The sequence below is a fragment of the Schistocerca nitens genome, chromosome 11 (assembly GCF_023898315.1).
Source record: "Schistocerca nitens isolate TAMUIC-IGC-003100 chromosome 11, iqSchNite1.1, whole genome shotgun sequence".
NCBI classification, from domain to species: domain Eukaryota; kingdom Metazoa; phylum Arthropoda; class Insecta; order Orthoptera; family Acrididae; genus Schistocerca; species Schistocerca nitens.
Genome location: NC_064624.1, coordinates 168,753,555 through 168,777,119, shown reverse-complemented (window position 1 = coordinate 168,777,119; position 23,565 = coordinate 168,753,555). Strand labels below are relative to the sequence as shown.

The 23,565-nt window shown below is 37.7% G+C and overlaps 1 protein-coding gene and 1 long non-coding RNA gene across 4 annotated transcripts in view; one reads left to right on the top strand and one right to left on the bottom strand.

Annotated features, from left to right (window-relative positions):
- LOC126213500 (putative sodium-dependent multivitamin transporter) overlaps positions 1–23,565 on the top strand; it is a 616,831-nt gene that overhangs the window by 54,497 nt on the left and 538,769 nt on the right. The window lies entirely within an intron of this gene.
- LOC126213506 (uncharacterized) overlaps positions 1–23,565 on the bottom strand; it is a 394,607-nt gene that overhangs the window by 258,196 nt on the left and 112,846 nt on the right. The window contains exon 3 of one of the 3 annotated variants that reach the window (XR_007541203.1): positions 7,401–7,677. The exons of the other annotated variants lie outside the window; for them this stretch is intronic. This is a non-coding gene — a long non-coding RNA (uncharacterized LOC126213506). The remainder of the gene's footprint in view (positions 1–7,400; positions 7,678–23,565) is intronic. 3 annotated transcript variants of the gene reach the window in all.

Below are 23,565 nucleotides of genomic sequence, written 5' to 3'. Positions count from 1 at the left end.
ATTGCATAAATGGCAAAGAAATCAAGAAATATGGTATTTCTAATGTGGGTTCAACTTGTACAGTGTAAAAAGAATTTAGTGGTAAACACGTTTTTCATCCATTCATTCACACATTTTGTTCTGGCTCCACATTAGGGGTATGGAGTGAGTTAAAGTATTCATTAAAAGGTGTGGGTAGAGACATGAAATTTGTCGAACATTGGCTATTGTGTTATCCCTGCTTTTTTCAAGTCATCTTTACTTTCATGGCAAGTTGCATTGTCTGTATTCTAGCTTTACTGCTGGTATTGTAGAGCTCCACAACTTACCTGGTTAATCTGGTTAACTGCATTCTTTTAATATCCCATAGAAGCTTAGTGCATATTTTTACATGTGAAGAAATACTGATCTTATTTAGAACCTCCTTGTTTGCTCCTTCACCCATCCTTTTTTTAACAAAATAATTTGTGATTCCTTTCTTCTCTTCTATATTTCCTCAGTGCCTCTTTGCCCATTTTAAATACTTTGTCAGTGGGCTACATCCATACTGTTTTCAAAACTAGTTCCTAGAACAATTTATCCAAATATTTGACTCAAGAAACACTTAATTGTTTTGTATTTAGTTTCTAGAATTTTGTTTGGCAGAATGTAGTTGGACATTAGCAACATTATTATTTTTAAAGGAAAGTACTGATCTTCTTATCATACTACTAGCTGCTGTTTTTATCTTATAGTTTTGTGTAAATTTGCACAGAACAGTGTCAGCTGCCTACAGAACATTAAAGTTAAAGCACAGTTTAACATATACAGTCATGATATTGATTGCTGTGGGAACTGTTACCGTCTGCAAGCTGGAACAACACTAGTGCACATTGCAGCGAGAAATCCTGCAGGATTATTGCTTTTGGCATTTTATTGTAGTGTCTGTGTGGTTTCACCTTCAGCTGCATCTGTGGAGGCATATGTAGTACATTAAATAATGCAGGTATTGCGTTCCAAACAGCTTTCCTACATTACATATTCTCTGATTTGATTGGAACTGTAATGAAAAGAGTTAACATCGTTGAGTAGATACTCAACATGGGTGTCTTTCTGCAAAAAGTCAGTTCTTCTGCTGTTTACTAGTACTTTTTGTTCTTAAGACCTTAACCCAAAACATCTCTCAAGTATGTAACAAGAAACATGTCTCCTAAAGCTTGTAATATTGTTATCACATATCCCCACATTAGCTGACAAAAATTAAGGAAATAGTCAACTGTTTCATATTACGAGTAGATGCAATACTATTGAGAACTTACAGTATTCAAAATGAATACAAAACATGTGCAGTCATTTAGTAAGAATCTTGAAATGATTTAATATTGTGACATCAATCACGATGTTCATGAGTATAAATGAAAGATTGCAGAAAATGCAAACAAAAGCAATTCAGATAACTTTTTCACACTCAATGCACATCTTCCTATTGCATTCCATGAATGTTGGCTGAGCACAATTGATGCACTTATGAGACCACCAGTTCTTTTTTTTATGCTGGGTATTTTATTCACATCTTCTTCTTTTCCATTCTATCATTTAGTATGCCTCTAAGGTGTCATCAAATAAATTCTCCTGTGTTTGAGATTTAATAGGCATTTGCACCAAAATTCGATTTTTGCTTTTAGTAGAACCATTCCTCTTTCCAAAATATTATGCTGAGCTGTTTTTCTTGCTGTAACAAACCGAATGTTTCTACTTGAAATTATCTTTGCCATAAAATTACTGTGTTTGCTGTGAGTAATTGGCTGTGGTACAATTCACAACAGGCTCTCCTTCCAGTAAAGCATTGATTGTCTTCACCACTATCACTCCTGTTTCATGGTGACCATCAGCTACTAAAGTCAGAATCGGCATTAGAATCATCAAAAATGTTATCATTTTTCCCATTTTCCTCTTTGTCTTCTTTGGTTCAACTGCATAAATCTTATTCTTCTTAGAAAGTTGCTGCATGCTGAAGTCAAAAATAACAAATTCACACATACAATAAAATGCTATAACATAAGAATATCCAAAATAGCAACTGAAAGCAAAATATGTAGTAACTAGAAACATGCAGTGTATTGGACCTACCTAATTATTACACATAATGTGAAACGTGGTCACACAGGCACTCAATTTTGCACTAACTTCTAAATAATATGTCTTATTGCTAGGCTGACAAAGTCAAGCTCATTGTTGAATGTTGCTTTACACGCCACATGTTTTAGAATGAATGTTTAAAATGAATGATGGGTCTGAGAGACTATTGTTTTGGGTTAAGGGTTAAAGAAAAAAAACATGCTTCAGCAAATATCTGTAGGCTATAAGGGAACTATAAACAAACTATTCTGTAACGGACTATTTTATACCTCCCAAGGCCCTTAGGAAACTAAAGAAAGACAAATGTGGTCTCGCCCACTCTTTCTTCTTTTTCTTTCTTAGTTAGTGCTTATTTTTGCGGCAGTACATGAAGTTCCCTATTGTAAAAACTGTTAGAAACCAACATAAATGATACTGTTTGCACTAGTCTGATACCATATTTGTAAACGTAGCTTTCTGTTGGCTTGGAACGCTGCTGTTGCAATATATAACAAAAATGAGTCGGAATGTCATGACTGTATGCGTTAGACCATAGTTAAACCCGACTAATTATCAGTGTTAGGGCATTTAAAACTCCATTGTTCTGATAACCTGTAAGTGTGATGGTACCACTGCACCTTAGTTGTGAATATGTGGAGATTTCCAGTTCTCTACCTGATGTCTGTTGACAACCTTCCAAAAAAATTTTCACCAGAACGTAAAACTCAGTCCCAAACCCCAGTCAGGATTCATAGTCTACATGAAAAGCCTTTTTACTTCTAGTATTTTGGCTGTTTGTCCTAAATTCATTATTATTTACCTCAGATAAGACAAAAGAGTGAACATATGTTTATCTGTTGATGTTGGTTTTTCCACTTTACTCAGTATTCTCACTATAGACTAAGTACTTTTTTGGCCTCTGCTACTCCGCGGTAGAGCCTCAATTGGTAGTGAGTGTGCTTTGTGGATGTTTCCTAGAGTGGCTGCTTCTGCCTGGCGATCCATGACTCATATCAGCCCGCATTGCTGCAGGCTCTCCACTATGATGGGATTTACTGTACACAGTATGTGAATTAATGAATGAGTGAAGATTATGCCACAGGCCAACACTGAGTGAAAATGTGCGAGGTACACTGTTACCAACCACTCAAATTCCACAGACTGTGTTCATTTTTTACTGCAAAACACAGTAAGTTTAGGACACAAATTGTGTTCAAAAAATTCTGGCTGTGATGAAAAACAGTGACAACATTGCATTGCAGACTGTAGTACAGAGCTGCATAAATTAGCCACAATGTTTACTACTTTACCTGTATGTGCATCCACTGCCTAGAACCTCTTCTGAATCCTATGTGGTTTTCTTTTTGTATTCCACTAGTTATATAATCCATCCAAAACTGTCATCACTTCATATTTTGGAAAATGTGGCAAAGGGACCAACAGCATCCAAATAAATGTCAGGCCGATTTATTTTTTAATGTAAAGTATTACATCATCCTCCACAATTTGGCACCATCGCCATCACATTCCGCATGTCGTCATCCCTTGGCCGGACATCTTTCAATATATAGCCCCTCTGTCTTTCATTAAAGTTGCATCCTGTCTCCAAGTCTCTGGTAATCTGTCCACTAGTTAACACGGTCTTCAGTTCCCACTGAGTGGCTATAGGATTTGTAGGGGGTACACTGATTGCACCAACACTGAAATAGGTGTGGGTTACAAAACTATCCCCCGTCAAAAATAAACTTTTTCAAGACAGTGGTAAAACCTCCTCAGCACACAGTTAATGCTTTCATGGCCAGTTGTCATAGTTGCTAACGAATCTTCCAACTTGTGTGGTTAACGTTTTAGGTCTCGCAATTTGTCCAGAGCTGTGTTTTGACATCTTCAGAGATGCTCCTGGTGCCACTTTCTTTTGCTGAATGAAGAGTTAGGCATTGGAAAGAAATATAAATACAAATATTTCATATACAGTGATGAAATGTTGTCCACAGCTATATAGAGAAGCCATTGAAGTTCATAAATACGTGGATGATTTTAACAGAAAAGAAGCCATGAGACTTAGTGGTATGTGGATTGATAAAAATATTTAATAATGAACATACAGCACTGGAATTGTTACAGATCATAGCCCTCTAGACAACACAACTATGCAATATAGTTGCCATGCATTTATACACATTTGCACCATCATTGAACCCAGGCATCAAAACCAATTTGGGAAAAAAAAATCACACTTTCGCTTCTTAACCTATTTTTGTCACCATGTCTGTCACTGTGAATCACTTCATTAACACATCCTCAATTGACATCTGTGACATATGTTGTTGGTTGGCACAGCAGTATCTGTTTCTCCGTAACCCGACTTTCACGCAATACCACACACAGCTGATGTCGACTGCAGCATCACCACATGCTTGGTTCATGGATGGATGACATAAAATCAGCTTTAAAACAGTGGGTCAAGAAGCAAAATACTGAACTATTCCAAACTGGCTTTGATGCATGTTTTACACAATGGCATAGATGCACTGTCACAATTTTAAATACCAGTGTTATGCAGGGACACTTTGGTCAATGATCTGTACTAATTCTGCTGTTCTTTGTCCACTATTAATTTCTTTTTGAATCAAGAATCAATAGTTAAGTTTCATCTTTGATGGTGATTATGTCTGTCAATCACATTAAAACACGTACCATGCCCACTTTTCACAATATTCGTGTCACATGCCTGACATGGCAGAATCAGAAGCAGCTGTGGAGATATCTGACTCTGCTCTATATGGCATGTCAGGGCCAAAAACATTTGTGGACCACGAAAGTACAACCCCAAAGATTTGCCAGCAACTAAAATCTTCTCAGTCTTACTGTCTGCTGTCTCGTCTCCATTACATTTTGTATGCTACTTCCTAATCCTACTAGCAATGTGCCTTTGGCATCTCAAGTAATGTAATTTGTGTCCTAACAAAAATAAATATTCTAATAAAATACAGTCCTCAGTGATGAGTGTCTCTTATCAGAAAATCACGCATGGAACATATCAAGTTCCTAGAAAAACAAAAATTACATTAGAAATGCAGAAAACTCTGCCATTTATGTCGCCTCCCAACTAGTGTCAGACTCACTCACTACCAACTTTGGTCGATTTTCTGCTTGTCCCAGAGCTTAAAAATGAACATAAACAGTCTCGACTGCAAAAACCTTTATTTTTGTGGTTACCGGTTTCTGTCAGTTACTGACCACCTTCAGACCACATATAATGCAGACAGGTGTTGGCAGAGAACAGAGCAGGCATTACGAACTGCATTAATGTCAACTGCGGAGTTTTGTGGTGTCCATACCACCTACCATCAGATAGTAACGGAAGGGAACTAGCAACCACAAAAATAACGGTTCTTGTGGTCGAGACTGTTTATATACATTTTAAAGTACTAAGGAAAACTACTGTTCAAGAAAATTGTTCTCAAAAATTACTGTCCCAAAGCTATCACTGTGTTGAAGTTTTGGGTTGAGAAAGGAGAGATGAATTTGAGGTGGGCTTCTGACTTAATAATTTCGATCTCTTTCTGGTAAACTGTTGAAGAGATTTCATTTTGTTCCAGAGTGCAATAGATCTTGAAGATATGCCTAGCAGTTCTGGCACATACTGTAGCTGCATACATTCTCAATATTTTGTGGTTGTCACGTTTTTTCACTGGACATGTGAAAGGCTGAGCAACAGCTTCCTCCCACATGTAGGACTACTCTATATTACAGATACTGAAGGGTACCGGATATTGTATAGAGAAAGTAATGACTGTATCCTAGTCATTTGGCACTATGACAACTAGATTCTTCGCAAGGAAATTAATGAAAAATCCTGATTTGGGGGAAAAATGGCCTCTGTTGGGTTGAAGGTAAGCTATGATGGTCAGGTAGTGAAACAATGAGTGACTTTGAGCTCATGCTAGCTTTCTCACAAAAATAACCTGTCAGTTGACAGAAACTCTTTTGCCATAAACTTTTTGGAGACAGGATTTTTTTAACCACTCTAACTGTGGATTAGAGATGTAACTGGGTGATAAAAATTTTGGGTTTCTGCTGTGGCTACTGTGATACTGGTTTTCTCAGATGTGCTTAAGGTGGGTCATCTTCAAGGATCTTAGGGACACATTTAAACATGAAAACCCTTCTTTTAATGGCAGAAAATGAGATGAGTCCCTACTTGAGTGTACTGTGCATGTAGTTTGTTTCGAATTAATTAAATCTCAAGAAAAAAATGTAAAAAATGGAATATTAAGTTTCATGAATATTGTCACAAATACTGGCAACTTACCCGCTTTTAGCAGTTATTTAAGACTGTCATTACTCTCCGCTATTGCCCCTGACCATCAGTCCTCACTTTCATTCATCACCACCATCCATTTGACATCCACTTCTAAATAAAAGCTGCCTCTTCACTTTGCCACACCTTACAAATTTTCACCCACATCCATTCCTACTGCTGCTGCTTGTCATTTTCTAATGTCATCTACTCATTTGTGTAGCTACATGTCCCACCCACCTCCATTTCATTTTGTTTTGATAAACAGGTTTCCCATTTCCCTCTGTTCCCTGACCCATATGCTGGCTTCCCTGTGTCCCCCACTAATTCCCAGTTTGCTTGCTGAGGATCCTCCCAACGTTTGAACAGAATTCTCTTTAAAACTGCAGGTTTCACTCCAGCTCCATCTACCAACCTATTATACTACACTCAGTCTAAAACAGAAATGCAGTTACCTCAGCTGGATCTTTGCCTGGAACTGTTAGCTGTTATGTAGTGCTGTTACCAATCCGGGCAATCTTGTGTTGCCATACTTGTGTTTATGTGAGTTCCGTAGAAATGTGAGGACATAAGTGGTTACAACTCACGAGAAAGATCCACTACTTTGTACTCGAAGTCCTAATTATTACTGTAGGCCAATTTGTTGGAAGCTCACTGATTACACTTATGTGGCCAGGAGTTGGGAGGTATTGTGTAATGCTGAACTCTTTGTTGAAAATGTTTGTTGCAATAGTAAAAGAATCACAAGCATATCATTTCATAAAGAGGACTTGTGCAGATTAAGGTAAGTTGTGTGAGGCCAAGAACTTGCGAATACAAGTGCAATCTTCTGGATAAGTGTTAAAATAAGAAAACAAAAATTGGGTAACATAAATTGTGGGGAATTAATATATGAAAGATATACTTTGCTCCATTGGCATATTTGGGGAAAATTTTCTGTTGTATCCAATTTATCTTCTTGTATTCCTCTGATGCTGGGTGATCCACGTCATAAGAACTGAGGGCAGCCTTCTTCTGTAACCTTTGAACCAAATGTTGGTTCTCTTGGATTATCTCATGTCCTGTGCCATATGTTTCATTTCTGTATTGGGTTGATGGTGTAGACGTTCCTTGATCAGTGTACAACATTCTTGGTACTGATCTTACATCCTAACAGGCTTCAGGACATTCTAATATGGTTCATAACACACCTCCATCAATTATAGGACCAATGCAGGAGTAGTGGCATGTCGTAATGGTGTTTGAAGGGTGTATCCTGTTGGTGGAATACCCTGGCTGCTCTTGACAGGCAGTGGTACCTCTGCCATCTAAAGACGGCTCCATGTATCTAACATGTCTGTCCTTTGCTCTCCTAGTTCTCCACTAGCTGTTCATCTTTCATATCTGTTAAAGACACATCACACTCAAAACTCATAGTAAATCATTCCCAAAGGTAAATACTTGTGGCGAAGCCCCTTCTTTTTTGAAAGCTTTCCTTTATCAGATTATTCGACATGATATTTCTTGCCGGCTGCTATTTATTGTGATAGCGTGGCAACCAAAATCACAGATAAATAAATAAAAAATGAAAAATAAATAGTAAATAGTGAAAAAACTCTCATCAAGTATTACATTGAGGTTTTTGAATATCCATTGGTTGGGGAAAGAACACTGATGAGCTCTATAGGGATGTATGAAACAGAAAGGAGTAAGAGCCACTTTAGGAAAAACTTGATTTAAATCATTCCTGATGTAGTTTGGTGATTATTGGCTATGTCTTGTTGTTAAGTTATCCGCACATAAAAATGTAATGTGATAGTGTATGACTGTCTTATTGTAGTGGCACATGGCAACTGGTAATGGAAAATACTTTGACATGCTGGTGCATCCTTAGGTTCCTAATACCGTGTGTGTGTGTTTTGTGGTTCTGCAGGAGTGTATGTGCAGTGTTTGTTGTACTTATAATTAAAAGAAATGTGCTAGAAATATTGTTGTTTTAAGAAGATAAATGTGTTTCCACTTCCGAAATAACTGAGAAGCTAAGTTTCCTGGTCAGAACTTTGTAATCAGTTTGTATTGGAGTGTGTGTGTGGATGAATTCTTCTGCACATGGGTTTCCATTATTGTTATTGCAATGCGTGTTTGGCAATTGCCAACACACACAGACAGACAATATCATATGTAGGAAATGCACATCTCCATTTGAGCTGTTGGTAAGTGCCTTTTGTCTGTCATTGTTAATTTTGCAGTTCATTGCAGTAGATTACTTGTTAAATGTCTAATTTGCACAAAAAGCTTGTACTCTTTCCAAATGTCTTCCAGCAACGAAAAGTGATGAAGGGAATGTGTGTTCAGTGAAAAAAATTTATATTAGTGTAAAAGTGAGAGCATTTAGCAGTATTATAGTGACAACTGTGGTATACAGAATGTGTTAGTGATGTGGGAAAAGAATAATAAACTTTTTGAGATAATAACTTATAACGTGTGCTGTAAATCTGCAGACCACTTCAACAATAGACTCCTACTCCATTCTTCCTTCCTCATGTTTTTATTATTGTTATTGGTTAATATAACTTAATTTGTTACACAAAAGGTGTCCACTAAACTGCATTTAATGGTCATCACATGGGCTGTAGTTTCACATCGCTGAAATGTGCAAAGAGGATGGAAGCAGCAGTTGCAATCTGAAAACAGTGAAAAGATGGCAGGAAGTAGTCTCCATATACTGAAGGTTCAATATGGTACATCAGGACCAAAGCTTCCTAGAGCTACTGTTCAATGCTGAATACAGTGCTTGATAAGGAACAAGGAAATTATAGGAACATACTACATTGGGATGAACTGTTAGTAAACATTTTAATATGCTCTGTGATTATGCCCGCTAAATGAAATATAGTGAATCAGCAGGAATGCTGCCATTTTTAACAATGCTCCTACTGACTCAGTTGTACCAGATATTCACTGTTTATCTTGTATTGGTAGCTTAATGTTTACTTGAGTGGATTTCCGTGTTTTGCAGAAAATGCTTCCCTACACCTGTAACAAAGTAGTTGTTGTTTCACCACTTGTGCATCTTTACAGCCAATACTGTTACTTGTCAGTAGCTGACAGTAACGTTTAAACCTTGAATGTAGGTAGTCAGGTCAGTTGTGGAGGAAGTGCATTCATTTAATTTTTTGTTTAACTAGTGGCAATTTGCAGTGTCATGTTTTGTGTTCGGTGGAAGCTAATCCACTGAAATAAATACAGGAGGTACGTAAAGCCTGGGAACACTTTCAATTATTTATTGCACAAAAACCAAACACTGTACAGATATCATACATATGTCATTTTGAAGAGAAACCCTGAAAGTTTTTTTTTTTTTTTTCACTTATACTGCCACAGTGTAGTTTGGTAATTTGCCGATAGTCAGCGCCAGTCGCAAACATGGCGAGTTCAGGTGCGGAGCAAGCTTTCTGTGTGTTGGAGTTCGAAATGGCCTCCCAGATCCCCAGATGTCACTCTGTGTGACTTCTTCCTGTGGGGACACATTAAAGATCTGGTGCATGTACCGCCTCTACCACGTGATGTAGGAGAGCTCCAGGAGAGAATACGGGAAGCGACTGCCACAGTCGACAATGCAATGCTCAGACGGGTATGGCAGGAATTTTTACCTTATTGACATCTGCCAGCTCACTCATGGTTCACACATCGAATGTTTGGGGGAGGGGGGGCGGGGGGGAGAACCACACTTTCAGATTTCCGCTTCAAAGTGCCATATGTATGACATCTCTACAATATTTAGTTCTTGTGCAATAAATAATTCAGTGTTCCCAAACTTTATGTATATCGTGTATTTTATTCCTTTAAAGAATTTTCCCAGTCAGCATACTATGAATCTGTAGAAATGTCATTCCTCGAACAGCATAATTTCTCTGGATGTAACATACCCCTTTACTTTAGTATAAATACTTTGCATTTTAAACACAGTACAAACAGATTTATACAAGCTAATGGAATTGGAAGACGTATCAATTACAACAGGAAGTACTTTGTGCCATGCACTTCACACTGACTGCAGAATACGATGTACCTGTGGGACTATCATGTTTTTTTCATAATCAGTCACTGTAACATATATAAATTATGTTAAAATACTCCCTCTGTCAAAAAAGTTTCAGGACAGGTTTTTATTTTTTTTTATTTTCAAGTTTGCAAAACTGAAAAATGTTGTTTTTATGTGACATGGTATGAGTGTGTCCTTGAAATGAACTTGGCCACATTGCCATGTAAAATCACTAAGTGACAGGACTGTGCTTAGCAACATGCTGTTTAGGTTTTAGTTATGGTCACACAATGAATGCCGATTGTGAGCAATGAATTAACATTATGTTCTGCTTTACGCTCTGGAAAACCACTTGTGAAAATTGGACAATCCCTCATTTCTGTCAAGGGTTATTACTGAGGAAGAAAGTTGGTGCTACCAGTATAGCCCTCACACCAAGCGTCAAAGTGCTGAATGACAGAGACCTGGATTACCATCCTAAAAAAAAAAGGTCGAATGACAACCATTGAGAATATAGGAAATGTTGACCGCATTCTTTGATAATTAAGGATTATTCACCATGAGTAAACTCCTACAGTTCAAACAGTAAACCAAACTTTTTACACTGAAGTCTTGAAACATTTACGACAAGTCATTTGATATCACCGCCCTGATTTGTGACATTCTCAGTACTGGTTTTCACTGCATGACAGTGCAATACCCCAAAGCTGGGCAGACATTTTGTTATTGCCATCCCACATCCACCATGTTTAACTGCCCTTTCGCCTCACAGTTTTTTGTTTTTTCCTTGTTTGAGTGAAAGGGTGACTGAAAGGAAAGCTCCATCAGGATATTGCAGACATCCAACGGGCTGTGAGAAATGACCTTACAGCAATTGCAGTTGAAAATTTTCCTGCATGCTTCCAAGACCTCCAGAAACATTGGCAACTGTGTATAGAGAGACAAGGGGACTAATTTCGATAGGAGCTAAGATAATTACTTGGTAAGTGTAATTTTCTATTTTTTAAAATACCTGTCCTGGAACTTTTCTGACAAAGGGAGTAAATTCACACCAGAAACCAATGGACTCTGAAGCAACATACTGAAGAGATTTGCAAATTATGTGGCAACAAATTCAAATTATGGCAGTTTGTTTAAAAAATACTTTTATAAGCTCACCAGACCCAGAACAATGTGACGTGATAAATCTCAAATTGTTGAACCACTCTTTGTATGGTAAACTTTATCATTGCAGGCAGAATAACTTTTACTGGATGCTGCATTACACTTCCAAGTGACACAGATATGTGGCACTATTTTTTCACCACAGTCGCCAAGTCTCTGTAAACAATGGTCAGAACATTGAACAGTCGTTAACTTCCTCAACAATAGAAATCTGCTCCTAGGCCATGGAACCATGCTGTATGAATGTTGACATTATTGGAAAAGCTCTCCCCCCCCTTGCCGAAAATTGCACAGTGGAAGGCCTGGAGTTACCAACCAGCATTGCCCAGGTCTGTTCGACGTCAGTCAAATGGTTGGCACAATTTCACTGCGGATGGACATGACATTGCATTTGGTCCACACACCAAAAGGCATTCACAGAAATTCAGTGCACTGCCCCTTATACATGAACTTACAGTAAATTTCCAGTCGGTACTGTAACACACCTGTATGTGCTGGAAACCTGCAATGTGTACCCTTTCCGACAATGCGTCAATCTCCTTGGACAGTGATCTTTGCATGGGATGATATGTGTAACTTGTTTTCTAAGGTCCCTTCATGCTTAGCACACCAGAATCCTGACCACATGTTGACATTTGCACGGCACTGTCCATGAAGTTTAATACAGTAGTGTTTTCCATTGCAGATTTAGTCAGAGCCACTGTTAGACTCTGGACTTCAACTACTTTCTTACCTTAAATTTTCTATACCATCAGGTGTACAGCATTGGTGAACCAACATACTGATTATTTCAAGTAATCCATTTAAATTTGCACTTTTTCTCATTCATATAGAAGACAAGGCTCACAATGCAGAAGAAAAATAATGTTCATTATTGTAAATTTTTAGCCAGCAAAGTTGTATGTAATTCAGAATTCTGTTGATTCTTTAGGCCATAAAAAACTAAATTCCAGTCAAGCTATATTTCATTGCATTACGTTCTTCTCTAAATAATAATTCATTCTTACCTACATCTATAAGTAGTTCGACATCACCCAGAAAAGCCAGTCCACAGTTTGAAAGTGAATGGGCAACTACTATGTTGGAGGTGCCAGCATTTTAAGTTACTGTCAACAGGTTCGTTTCATTTCTCTAGACAGCAAATAATGTCTTTTTTTTCCTCACTGTCTTTGTGGGTGTTCTACCTTAGGTACTGATAATATAAATAGTAGTCCATAAAGATCACTGACTTTTTTTGGTAACGTTTTTAAGTACTGTATCCTAAAACCATTTTACAAAAATCCTGTGCTTCACCTCTTCTTCGGAGGTCTTCTGCGAACTTAATAACAGCAGACAACTAGGAATGAAACTTTCTGAAGTTCCAGTGTGCTCTACAATTATTTTACTTCTCTATGCCAGTTTGAGCTGCCATACTACTGCTGATGGTATCATATTTACAACTTTTTCCAAAGCTGTGTCCCACTTTTACCCAGGTTTCATTAAGCCAAATGATTTTTTAAAAATTCGCCCCTACTGATTCACTCAGGAAACGGCAGCGCCAGGCTGTAGTATCTTGGTGCTGCATTAATAACATCCAGCCACAAACAGGTATGTAATGGAATCCTAACTTTCTTACAAATTGAGGCAAGAATGATTAACTACCCGGAAACAGGTCTGCTGCCACAAGAGAAGCAGATAGTTTTATATGCATTGGCTGTTCCTTTCTCGAATAATACACAAACTGTATATTTTATGATGAGAAAGAATACAATTTGTGACTGTCCTCTTGAGGTGCTTCTGCTTCCCAAGCATCACCAATTTAGATGATGTCTAATCTTCTTTTGCTAATGTCTCACTGTTAATTCTTATTATTTGTCATTCACTAATTTTTAGAGCATCAATAGTTGCCCATCATTTTGTCCAAAGACAGGAGAGACACACGTGTGTGCAGCATATTGATGCATTTGAGCTTTGGTGCTGACAGATTACTGTACATAAAATGGATGGGAAGAAGAACAGATGTTTGTTGTTGAGCAACTGAATATCTCCAGACACCTTTCTTCTTGTATCAATCAAAAAATTCTCCACCCTTTGGCCATACTGTGAGAAGATGTGGAGAAAATAATCTCAGAAGGGAACACCGAGGGCAAGAGACCGAGGAGAAGATAATCTCTGGTCTACTTCTTCAACAGGGCCTAACAGGATGGAGACACTCAGTTTGTGGAGTCATAATGCTCCATGATGAGCATGAAAACTTGTGATGATGAAATAACAAAATAGCACCAGTTGTTATTTTCCGTGATCTATCTAAGACATCTGAGTGTGTAAATCACAACATTCTTGTAGATGATCTGAGGTTTTATGGAATTGATGGCACAGCCAACCAACAGATAATATCATACATAATAAATAGAATGTGAAAAGTTATTCATAGTAAACCAACCAATGTAATCAGGGTAGATTCTTCTAATGAGAGAAATCATATATAGGGTTCCCCAAGGTCCCATCATAGATCTGCCATAATGTAAATTATCACTCGTCTAACACACAACAAACAGAGTTAGTTCCTTTTGTAGATGACACTAGTTTTGCAATCAATCCAAGCATGTATACAGCAGGAGAAGAAATGAGAAACAATCTTCTTAAACGTATCATTGACTGTTTTCTTCACATGGTCTCGCTCTCAATTTCAAAAGGCACAAATTATGCAGTTCTGCCCTCTTATGGGTACTAAACCCATGATAACTGTAACAAATGGTGGGGAAATGATACATAGGGTGGAACATCAAAATTTTCTTAATGTCTATATTGATTAGACTTACTAGGGAAATAAAAAGCTTTTGTAAGTCCTAAAACAACTTAGTTCAGCCACATTTGCACTCAAAAACCTCGCAGATATTGGGGAGAGACCACGTATTTTCCATACTTCCATTCAATAATGTCACATGGAATAAAGTTCTGGTGTAACTTATCTTTGAGAAAGGCTTTTTTGCTCGGAAAAGTGGTGCTTACCCATGGTCAGCTTGTAGACATCTGTTTCAAGAGTTTGTTATTCTGACTACTGCATCACAATATGTTAACTCCCTCATTAAGTTTGCTGTATATAACCCACTACAATTCAAAAGGAGCAATGATGTGCATAATTACAACACCAGAAGAAAAAAAAATGACGTTCACTATCCATGTTTGAGGTTGTCTTTTGCACAAAAAGTGAAGCACAATACTACTATCAAAATTTTGATCAGAGACATGTGACACACGGCGAAGTTAAATTTGAAAACCAACTGAAAAGATTCTCCTCGATAACAACTGTCTGTGTTTCTGTTTGTGTACCGATAATGTGTAAAATGTGGTTGGTAGTAATTAGTAATTAACTTCTTTATAATTAAAAAATAATAAAAACACCCTGTAAATAGTCTGGATGTAGCAGCATATTGTAAATTTGTTACTTGAGCGTAAAATGATTCTTTCCACATCATTACAACTTGTTGTGCAAATGATCCAGGGAATACGAAAGTACCGTACTGATTCCAAGTTTTTTTTCTTTTTAATAGTAGTGCAAAAAGTAATAGTAAATGTAGAAGTCCTATATCACTGTACTGTATATATGTGTTATTAAATTTGTCTAAATAACGAACTGCGGAAGGACTGGAATCGGTAAATGGAATAAACCAATTAGGTCAATTGGGGTTACTGATTCCAATATTTGTTACTTTCCCATAGTAGTACAGAGAGTAATTATTAATGATGAAATCCTATTACCCAGTGCACAAACCTCCTGGATAAACTATCTAAATAATGAACCATGAAATTACTGGAATCTGTAAATAGAACTGACCTACATCGTTTAATGCAACTTACTGATGCCAACATTTGTTACTTTATGTGACTGTTCATTACATGTATACCGACAGCTCTTTCAGGATTTGTGTGTCAGGTTCTTCACATGTCTTGCTACTGTTTTTGTAATGTTTCATATATGTTACGATTTATTTCATTTTCTGTTATTTTGTTCCATTTCAGTTTCTCCATGCACAAAAACTCCCACTTTCCCACAGTAGAATTTTTAGATTCAATAATTATTATATATTAATGCTATTTTATAGTATAATGACTTCACCACATGCTATACTGTAATAGATTTAAAGGTTATCTGTCCTTTTCTTACTCACATATATTACGATATTAATTTATTCCAGACATGGATATTACTCTTTTTCTGTTCTTTCCGATATAAATCTTGGCTAAGTAATTAATCACCTGTGATTGTACATAATTTTATAGTATGCTACATTCGTTTTTTTTTATCAGTTACTTTTTTGATCAGTTACTTTCAAAGATTACCTCAATGTAGCATCTTTGTCTTAGATATGACATCACTGTTCAAAGCCGACGGTTGGAATCAGACACTACAATTGGCCCTTCAACTGGATGTCGTAACTTATGTGAACTACGTCCCTTACTCTGTTGGTGTAGTCTTGTCTCTCCTGTCACCGTCTGCTGTGTAGTGACTGTGCACCGCAGCAAACACAAGCGAACGAGCAATCCAGACAACAGTTCACTACAATTCGCTTGTACTTACGAACAAGCGTTTACACTAGACGAGCGAAAGAAAGCACTGCCAAATGAGTATTGAGAGAGCGAACAAAAGCAAAGTCTGTGATTTTGTTTCTTTGGTACTAAACTTACATACACAGATACCCGATAGAACCACACCGCAGTGAAATAGTTGCGATGAAAACAGTGATATCTAGACAGGATTGTCGTGTATGTCAACTGCGCTGTTGCTGATGCAGGAAACAAAGCAGCGAAGGAAGAGTAAAATTTCGGTCTGAATTTTTGTGGAAGCATCAGATATGTGGTGGCAGTTCACTAGTCACTAACTTCATAAGGCCTGCCTCGATATGTATGTCGTTGGATGATTTTCGCTGCTTGGTAACACGTATTGAAAGGAAAACTAAAATCAAGACTGTGGCTATAGACTAGGGACCTCGGCTGAAGAGAGACTCGCACTTACGCTCCGTGCCAACAACTGGAAACATTTACACAAGTCTAAAACATTTATTTCGAATTTCAACAACAGCTGCATCACACAGAGTTCCTGAAATCTGCAGTGGCACATATGCGAATCACTCGAGGATTATATCAAGGTCGGGAAAATAATTTCAGTAAATATGAACAATGTAAATTAAAAATATGGAAATGACCTGCTATAGTCGATAAAGTATATGTTACTTCTTGCCTGTGGTGGCAACAATTATAAGGTCATTGTCCCTACCCCTGAGTGCGTAAGGTATTAGCTAATTCCCCCTCCATCCTATATCACAAACATTATTGCCAAACTTCATTTTAGAAAAAAATTTGATTAGTTTTGTTTATAAAATGATTAAAGATAAATAATATTTGGTTCTTGTTTGTATTATACTGAACCAAGAACTAGTGAGTCTGTGACATATGGGTGCTGCTTATTTTTATTCGTCTTTTTTTTTTCTTTTTACGTTTGGTTTCTTCTCAGGCACTACACATTGTAAGTCACGCACAAAGTCTATTCAGGTTCTTTTTGTTTCATTGATATCATAATCAAAAATCTACTTTCAAATGAGTATATCTTGAATGCAGTGTTTCTCAAAAATGTTCAATTGTGTGTGATATCTTATGGGACTTAACTGCTAAGGTCATCAGTCCCTAAGCTTACACACTACTTAACCTAAATTGTCCTAAGGACAAACGCACACACCCACGCCCGAGGGAGGACTCTAATCTTCGCCGGCACCAGCCGCACAGTCCGTGACTGCAGTGCAGTGTTTCTTTCAGTGTGTGTGTGTGTCGCAGCAGTCTGTGAGCTAAAATGAACGGTAAAGTAATTCCCAGTGCATCACAAGTGCCATCAACAACTCCACCTCAGAAAAGAAATGTGCACTGTCCTACCTACTGGCATTTAGTTCTTCCACACACTTTGCCCACAGATAAAATCAACACAGTTAAAATGTGGTTCTTCCTGTTTGGAAAGTATTTGATTGCTGGACAACCTTCCATACTAGCAGAAATTAGAAGGCTTCAGCATGACAATGCTTCATGTCCGAGCACTCCCACTAACTAATAATAATAATAATAATAAATTGGCACCATTACATCGATGCAATACAGCTACATCCAAACTTATATATACAACTACAGAAATCTGTAATTATTGATACATGTTCAATTACCCAAAACTTCCTAAATGCAATATAACATATACCGTACTGTTAAAAGGAAGTCACGCTTGATCAAGGTCCACGCCACTTTCCATTTTTGACCAGACATAACGTCTGAGAAAAGAAAGAAATAATAATAATAATAAGATTAAGTGTGGAATATACCAAGGAGACTCATTAAGTCCTTTCTGGTTCTGCCTTGCTCTGAACCCACTATCCAACATGCTAAATAATACAAATTATGGATATAAAATTACTGGAACATACCAACACAAAATCACACATTTGATATACATGGATTATCAAAAACTACTGGCAGCAATGAATCAGTGAGAAAATTGGTTGACAAAGGCAGAAGCATTGCACATCTCTACAGCGACAGTGAAGAGAGTTACAAATGAGAAGAAGCTGCCAATTCAGCTGCGAGCCCTGTTATTGTGACGCCTGGAAACTTCAGAAAGAGATCGTGTCGTGTGACTGAAACAGACAACTTTGTCAAAAGTGCTATCAGGCAACACATATACGCGTACTACAGCAGGAAGGAGAATTCGAAACTTAAAAAGTTGATGGCATCACTGTTGGACAGTGGTTTGTTCGCAGGCAGAACGACAAGTCTCTCCATTGTTTTGAAAAAAAAAGAAATTGGCTTCCATTGGAAAAAGTTCTCAGTATGAAAGGTATTAACGGAATGCGAGGACACTGTAGCACGGAGATGTCGTTTCCTGCGCGAGTTGCTAGCAGTCAATCTGGAAAATGTAATATGGATGGACGAAACGTGGGTCAATGTGCGTCACGCATGTTCTGTCACAAGGACAGACGACACGCGCCACGGAACTATGTGTGTACCCACTGGTAAGGGAGGGCGACATTATATGCCATGCTGGCTCTATGAACGGTTTTGTGCCCAGTGCTATGATGATGTTTCAGTCAATAAAATCTCTCAACTACCATGAGGAGATGAATTCAGATACATTCAAAGACTGGTTTGTTACTCGTTTGCTACCAAACGTCAGTTCTGGTAGTGTTTTTGTAATGGGCAACACGCCATACCATTTGTATAATTAGATAAGGCACCAACAGCTGCTGCAAGGAGAGGCAGAGTAGTCAGCTGGTTGAAAGATAATAAAACAAGCTTCGAACAGAATATGTGGAAAGCGGAACTTCTGGAAGTAGTCAAATGATACAAGCCACAGAAGACGCATTATGTGATTGATACGTTAGCAGATAACCACGGCTACAAAGTTATTTGTCTTCCACCGTACCACTGCCATTACAACGCAACTGAACTCATCTCGGCTCAAATAAAAGTAGATGTTGCGGAGCGAAAAAAAACCTTTACATTGGGAGACACAGAGAGGCTGGTAAACAAGGCTGTCATATGAATAACGCCAGAAAACTGGAAGAATGTTGTGAACCAGGTTTAGGAGATGGGTAGGGTTTGGGAAAGCCACCCAGAACACTGGGTCTGGGGAGACTTACCAGATGGATGAGAAGGAAGAAGTCTTTCCTTCTTCTGGTTCAATCTACGTTATACTGGGAAGAGAGGGCTGTGTATGTGTAAGGAGATCTTGGCTGCGTCACATTTTAACAACCACCTTACAATTTTTTGACCTCTGATTTCTTTTTCTACATCTGGGAAATCTGAAGGGACTGATTTGTTAGGTTTGGTTGTTGTTGGGTTGCTTACATTGGTCAGTAAGAGATCTTTGCCTTCTTCACAGTCCAGAACTTTATTAAATACTTCTGTCATGGTTTCAGCATTTTCTTTGTTACTGTGTGAGTGTCTTCTAGCTTTATCCTTAAATATTACCGTAGGTAGTTCATACTATTGCAATTAATTCCCAAGGATTTTGTAGAATCTCCTGGAATTTTTGTGATTTGGAGGTTTATGGTTCTTTTTAATTTAATGATTTGTTTTATTTGGTGGTACTTCTCATTTTTAATCAGCTGATGTAGGTTGTATATAATTTTCTTTAAAGGTGTAAATTTGATATTAATTTCAGCTATGTAGTGGTCTGAGCTAGTGTCTTCTGCTCTCATTGAAGACATAATGTAATTTTGTAGATTCAGATCCACTCAATAACTGGTGGCACGAGAAAAGATATACAAAGATTATAGAAATGTGCGAGATTTTGGAGGCAGTGGCTCCATCTTCTTGTAGAAGGATTGAAGAGGAAAGAAGAGGGGTGAAGGAAAAGGACTGGTTAGGTTTAGGAGATGGGTAAGTTTTGGGAAAGGCACCCAAAAACTGTGTCTGGGGAGACCTACCACATGGATGAAAAGCAAGAAGTCTTTCCTTTGTCTGGATCAATGTATGTTGTACTGGGAAGAGAGAGCTGTGTTTAATGCAGAGAACTAGCTGTAATCAAGACTTTAAAATTGCCCATGGACAATATAAAAAATAATTTGACCCAGTTATCAAAAGATAACAACTTTTAATAATGGATTAAAGCACTTGATCCTTCAATTACCAAATGTGGAGCACTGTTACCCACGAAACAAATGACATGTAAAACAAATGACGATCAACTCCCTAATGACAATAGCTGAAGGATACCACTTTTCTTGTTGTTCATCTTATACACTCTTTTAGAGACACTATTTCTTCCATTCAACTTACCCTCCAAGTCCTTTGCCAACAGTGACAGAACTACACTGTCATTGGCAACCCTTAAAGCTGTAATTTCTTATTCATGAACTGTAAAATCATGTCTAAATTTTTCTTGGTGTCCTTGACAGATTGTTCAGTGCACAGATTGAATGACACGGTGAATAGGCTACAACCCTGTCTCAGTCCCTTCTCAGCCACTGTTCTACTTTCGTGCCCTTTGCCTCTTACACTTGCAGTTGTAGGTTATGATCCATCTGTCCATTTTATGTCTAACAATGTACTAAATCCAGAGTATTTATGGCTGAAAAATACTATCAGGAATTGTATACAAAAGTAGTGAATAGAGAGTAAAACATGACCTCAAGAAAGATCTGATAAGGTTTAGGAGTAAGGTAAGAACACAAGAAGCAATACTGAATTATTTAGTAAATGAATGGGAAAATTAAGAAAATACACACATCCATTTTTTGACAACATTGAGTTAGGTATGGTTTTGTGCTTTAAGGATGTAGCCTGATAAAGATGTATAAAAATCCCATATGTTCTGGTACTTTTTGTATTGTTATGCAGTCATTGTTATCACTTTCACTGAAGAGAATGCCCACAGGTACAAAAGATTGGGGCTCACACAAAATTTAATATTGTCAGCACAATTTTAAGAAGGGCAAATAATCATTATTGCCTCATTCTCATTGATTAATCTCTATTGTCATTGGTGATAAAATGTCAGACAGTCATAACGTTAGTGACAAATGTCAGGGAGTGATGAAGAGAGAAAGAATGTAGTGGGGCTCCCAAAACATGTAGCCATAGAGCGAGCAGAGTGAAAAATGAAGCTTGTATAAATTGGAGAGGGAACAGAGTTCAACCAAAACATCATGGTTCTAACAGCATGTGAGTTCTAACCTGAAATGTAGTATTACTTCAGAATTAAAGTATAACTACCACAGTGAACATTATAATGTAGAAAATTAAGTTCAGCAGAATATGTCATTCTGTTTCCACGTGTCAGATGAAAGGCATGACAAGATAACAGAGGGGAGCACAATAGAACAAAAAATGAACAGGATGGAATCATTCAAAGCCTCAGAGAAGTAAAACAAGTGGCAAGGAAGAAGCTTATAAGTGATAAGGAATTTAGGTGGAAGAAACCAAAATTGCAGTCATGCATTTATCGGTTATCAAGGTCTGAAAAAAAGATTCAGTTTTGGAAAACAGCCTTCCAAATTGTTGCTGGTGTCAGCAATGGCCGAGTAAGGCAATATGTTGAAAGAAGGTAAATCTCCAGGAGATAAGAGGGGAAAACATGAAATGTATTCACAGTTGTGAATATGGACAACCATCAGCTGTATGATGGAATGACGACAATGAAAATTTGTGCCATACTCGGACTCGAATCCAGATAACCCACTTATTAAGAGGAGGCATATCCGAAAGGACTTTGTATCATAATTCAGAATAACACAGGTGCTGGAGTATTGCAAGAGGGGAAAATGACATACTGGCAGTGCAAAACCAGTGGCTTAAGAAGTGGAAGTGGAAATGAAAAATCACATCAAATCATTTCCAGTCCAGAAAGCACATTATGCCAATGAAGAATGGAATTATCTTGACCATAAACATGTGACGATTATGCGGCAGATGTTCAAAACTTTTAAACTGGATATTCAAGTTGATTATAAATTTTATTTGAAAATTAAGCATGGACATTTTAATTTAAAATTTGGGCAACCACAAGTGTCTGCAAGCAGTACATGTGAAAAGCCTTGGGTAAATATGAAAAGTCCATCTCTGAATGATGCTGCTAAAAGGCCAGCATAGCTGAGTTAATAGTGCACAAGAAATTACACCCAGTTACAGCAAAAACTGACACTGATTCTACCATTGCAAGCCTCTCGTTTGATATAATGCAGAATTTGCAATTACCTCAGATACAAAAACAACTTACATTTCAATTGTGGCAGCTTTCATTAATTCTTTTAATGCGCACAAATTACAGAGTGGAACAGTGAGGTTTTTATCTGTATCATGAAGGAACAGCACGAAAAAGCTCTGATGAAGCCTGTTCATTTCTTTTTAATTATATAAATGAAAATGTTGGACAATGTGTTAAAGACTTTCACTCATTCTCTGACTGTTGTGGAGGCCAAAATAAAAACCATTCAATGGTGAGGTTTGTTTAATGCTTGTGGCACAGGGAAGGTTTCAGTTCATCACCCATTACTTTCCAACTGGAGGGTAGTCCTACCTTGCACATGATAGGCATATCAACAGACAAAAAGGAAAATTAGCGAGATGGATAGGATATATGTTCTGAAAGAATATGCAGAATTAATAACTGAATCCTGCTCAAAGAGGAATTTTGAAGTGAAAATATCAAAAACAGGAGAGGTTCCAAATTTGAAGGAGCGGTGGCCAAAATTCCATAGAAATACTAATATTTCTGTTGAAAGGAAAGGAAGGGCTTCACACAGAAACTAACAGCTCTTTTATGTAACACAATTTGTGCAGTTCTGTTGTTCACAAGACACTCGTGGTGTTGTTAAAGTTAAGCCATTCATTGATGTGGCAGGAGAGCACACATTCCACCTTTCTGATCAAACTGCAGTTCCACCAAGCCCTGTAAATCAGGCATAATTGGGCTCATGTAACCATAAATGAGAGGAACATGCACCATCTAAGGTGATTTCTATCATTCCTCCCAAAAGAAGACATCATAAAGAACTTCTATTCTAACATATACAATTTGCCATATGTCAAAGAATGAACCACGAATGGAGTATAATGCGAAAGACAATGGGAATTAGCCATAATTTACTTGATTTTTGCCCATATTACAATAATTTTTTTTTTCTTTATTGTATTTCAGTTCCCCATCAGGGCGGGCTGGCAGCAGCGTATGCGCTGCTCTTCAGCCGAAACACAGAACAAAACAATAGAAGACATTTAAAAACAGCAAAGGAGAGATTAAGGTGAACATAGATATAAAAAAGGGGGAACATCATGGAAGGCAATAGACAAAAAACGGGGTGACTGTAAAATGGAGATAAAAAACTGTTTAAAAGTAGCACACACAAAAAGCCACACACTGTGACGATTAAAAGAACACAAGGCAAGGTATGACTGGAGCATAAAGGTATCGACGGATGGCGTAGCTCATAACGTAACGCTGACGGCGAACCTCAAGGCAGTACACAATTAAAATCACACC